Source organism: Copadichromis virginalis, linkage group LG20 (assembly GCF_057382275.1).
Source record: "Copadichromis virginalis isolate Kocher_CV1m ecotype Utaka linkage group LG20, C_Virginalis_male_GT1.1, whole genome shotgun sequence".
Classification (NCBI taxonomy): Eukaryota; Metazoa; Chordata; class Actinopteri; order Cichliformes; family Cichlidae; genus Copadichromis; species Copadichromis virginalis.
The window spans coordinates 26,683,309-26,687,067 of NC_140637.1; the positions used below are offsets into that span (position 1 = coordinate 26,683,309).

At 39.1% G+C, this 3,759-nt stretch overlaps 1 long non-coding RNA gene across 4 annotated transcripts; it reads left to right on the forward strand.

Moving 5' to 3' along the window:
• The first annotated feature begins 796 nt into the window (after nt 1–796).
• LOC146684952 (uncharacterized) lies at nt 797–3,524 on the forward strand. Of its 4 annotated transcripts, XR_014917272.1 has the most exons (6): nt 797–881; nt 976–1,452; nt 1,939–2,059; nt 2,311–2,349; nt 2,525–2,646; nt 2,723–3,524. It is a non-coding gene; the product is annotated as an uncharacterized LOC146684952 (long non-coding RNA). The 4 variants fall into 4 exon arrangements; XR_014917271.1 differs by having other exon boundaries at nt 797–1,452; nt 1,934–2,059; XR_014917269.1 differs by having other exon boundaries at nt 797–1,452.
• The last annotated feature ends 235 nt before the right edge of the window (nt 3,525–3,759 follow it).

A 3,759-nucleotide genomic window follows, 5' to 3' on the forward strand; every position in this document is an offset into this window, starting at 1 on the left:
GCAAGGATGTTTCTGTTCTTTTTGTTTGTGAATGACCCCTCCAATAAAATGACTAGCTAGTGTTTACAGAAGTGAATATGCATATAACCTCACGTGGTTATTTAAGTTTTGTAATGAGTGCAAAAACAAAAACAACAGCAACAAAATCAACAACAACAATATTATTAATAATACCAGAAGAAAGGAATATAATAATGTAGAGCGAAAGATGGCTCCTCCTCCCTGAGCCTGGTTCTTCACGAGGGTTCTTCCTGATAAATTGAAGTTTTTCTTTCCCATTGTTGCCAAAGCACATTCTCATAGGGAGTCATATCATGTTGGGGTTTTCAGTGTTTTCTCTCTATTAATGTAGGGTCTTTACCTCACAAACAGCTTGTTCGCCTGGGCCATTCAGGCTGTTAACAAACCCTATCCTCTTACGCTCCACCCCTGCCCACTCACCTCACCAATCTGACCCATGGTCTCAGTAACTTTCATATATTTTGCTTGATTGTATATATTTCTCCTGTTTGTTATTTATTCCTGCTGTTTTACTATTTATATCTTATACCCCCACAGTTGCTATGGAGCACTCATAATTTCGTTGTACATGTAAAATGACAATAAAGGGCCAGAGCACCTCTGACACTTTCTGTGTAATAAGCAGGAATGTAATAACAAGGCAGTGATAACTGATTAAAATGCATCAGGAAGTCTGGAATGAACTGAAAACATGTATGCATACATAGTTGTGGGGAGTCCCCCTTACTGGGGTGGGGGGGGGGCAGGATGACAGACCAGGGGGCTCCTCCAGACAGCATTTTCTATCTCCCAGCTGGAGTTTTTGTTTGTCTGTGACTGGAGAGTCAGATTTTTGTTGAGCTTCACACTTGCAGACCTAAGTCAGTTTGCAGAGATCCCTCCCACTCTGGCTTTTATGTCCTAGATTTCTTATCTGAAACAGTAATATTTCAGTGACTGCTGCTTGTACCACAGGTTAATACACGCTACTGATCCCTGATAGGAGAATCATCAATTTTGGCAACAAAGAAGCCTGGTGGATGTTTGTTTACAGTCTGATGATGGGACATCATGCTCTGCATCGTCAAAGTTTGCCTCCTCATTATTATTCATACCCAGTAATGTGAAGTATGCTCATATCTACTATAACTGAACCAACCTGGTGCTCTTCATTTATGGAGGCTGTTGAGTCTGAATGTTGGATGTTGTGTATCTCGTGTTCTCTGGGCTTTGTTGTCCTCAGTCTTTTCGCAGGATCAGAAAACAAAACCAGGAGGCGCGTAAATGTTTCTTCAAATGTTTCTTCTGGATGATGATAAGACTGTGACACGGGATGCCACCTTTGGTCTTGTGATGAAGCAAAGCTCAGGAAGAAGTGGGATTAAATGGTACCCACATGTGTGCTGCTGAGAAGGATGTACAGGGGCACCTGCAGCCAAATCCAAGCCTCAGGTTAGTTGTAGTTGCAGAACGCTATAGACTGAGACAGCTGAGGCATCAAATGTTTGATTAAACGGATGAAAAAGAGAAGTTTCTTCCCTATAATTATCACTTCTTAAAATCTGTAGCAACTTCAAGTCTTTCAGCATGCTGAGCATGCAAAGAATGTGACAATATATTTTTGTTCAATATTTAATTTCTTTTAGTTGCAATTGTTAAATGAAAAAAAATATATATTCTTATAATTTAGCAAACTAATTTATCAAAAAAAATATACATATATCTGTATTAGTTTTAATAAATTAATTTGACACCTGTATTGAAAATACCATATTGTATTCATACAGAATCAGTTTGGTATCATTGTTTGTCTGCTCACTGATTGTTGAAACTAAGAGCTACTTTGATCTGTTTAGATCTAAAGTATCCAAAGTTGAGCTCTGATGTTTCTTCACCCCTGTGTGTGTGATATGTGATTCCTACATGCTGGCAGAGCAGCAGTTTGTGCTCACAGATGGTGACGGTGTGGAGAGACGGTGGTGTTTCCTCAGAAGAACCAGCAGAGTCACTTGCTGACTGATGCTCATCTGCACTGCACAGAGGAAATCAACTGACCGAGGTTTGTCCAGTGACGTGTTATGAATGTATATTTGTTTTATGCTTACAGTTATGTTTTTCTTGACAGAGGCTCTGCAGAGGTTAGACAAAGCAGAGAAAACATGTGCTTTACATTTTACTGTGATTTATTGAGATATTTGTTGCCTGATGTTCAGCAGGAATGGAGAAATAGAATCAAAGGGAGATGTTTTTGATGTTTTTGTAATGATGTAAGTAAATCTTCAATATTATTTATTTGCTTGGTTATATTAGGAGTGTTTCTGAGTGAGGGGGAGAAGAGTCATCATCCAGGTAAAGTGACGTAGATCAGTGGATACACTTGTCTCCCCTTTAAAGGAGACAATCCAAGTCATCCTTAAATGTTAGTGCTTTCAAATACACAAACATTTTTAAAGGACAAAAATGAACATCCAACTTTGACTGTAACACAAAATAAATCTTTCCATGTGTGTTTTCAAACTCTCAGATGGGCAGCATATCAGTCTTGGACTGTCTAACCTGCCGGAGCAGCACTGAATGACCACCACACATGAGCATGTTCCTGCAACATTCAGCATCTGATCCTTCATCTGTGTGCTTCTGCTTTTGGTAAGTAGAGTTACCCAACTCCAGTAACTCTACACACATGCCATCCATTTCTGACGGCCTGGTTACTTCCTGTCAGTTACTTTAGAAACCATGTGGTCACCTGACCTAACACTATTCAAGTGTCACATGTCAAACAGCTGGAGAGGAAACTACACCAGTGTACTGGGATGTTTCACCAACACGTGCCAGATGCTGTTCCTTCATGGTGACATCACAGAGACAGCCCCACCCACCTCAGGACCTCGCCATTTATCATGATGATTATAATGATGACAGCGAGCGGAACTAAGACTGTAAAAATCCACGACCAGAATTTTTCTTTCTAATTATTAATGAATACTGAGAGCCTCTTTCTGTGTTTTGTATGTTTTGGGGTTGTTTTTTTTTTACCTCATTTGTTACTAACAAAGTTCACCAAACTCACACAGTTTACATTCTGTATGTTTCCATCTTTACCAGCCACACTCTAACTGCATTTAAGAAAATAATCCTTAGAAATCGTCATTTTTCTCTTTTGTAATTGATGATAATTCAGTGAATATAAGATAAGATAAGATAACTCTTTATTGTCATTGCACAGTCATACATAGTACAGTAGTACAATGAAATTGGAAAAACTGTCCTACGTCGGCACTACATATAACACAACACGACACGATATGACACATCACAACGTAACAAACAACACAACACAGTAACACACTGCTTCCTTCTATTGCGTCACACATTGCTTTAAGTTTTTCAGTGTCCAGTTATTTTTTACTGCTGTTTAAATTCTCTGAATGTTTGACCCTGTAGACTGTTTGATGGACTGCTTGTCTTCCTGTTTGTAACCGCCGCCTGTTTTTTTTAATAAAGATTTGGATTTCTGACTTCAACACAGCCTCTGCGTGTCCTCCCTTTGAGTCCTCTTCCTCTGTGAACGTGTTGCATGTGTCACAGATTCATTTTATTAGCAGCTTTCCCACAGTGAGTTGCATCAGCATTCATTCACAGCACATTTCAGAAGGATTCAGATTAATACAGTGATCTTATAGTCAGAATGATCCTGACAGAGTGCCACTGTAAACTATCTTTCATCAGGTAAATTTCAAAGTTCAGTATTTCAAAGCA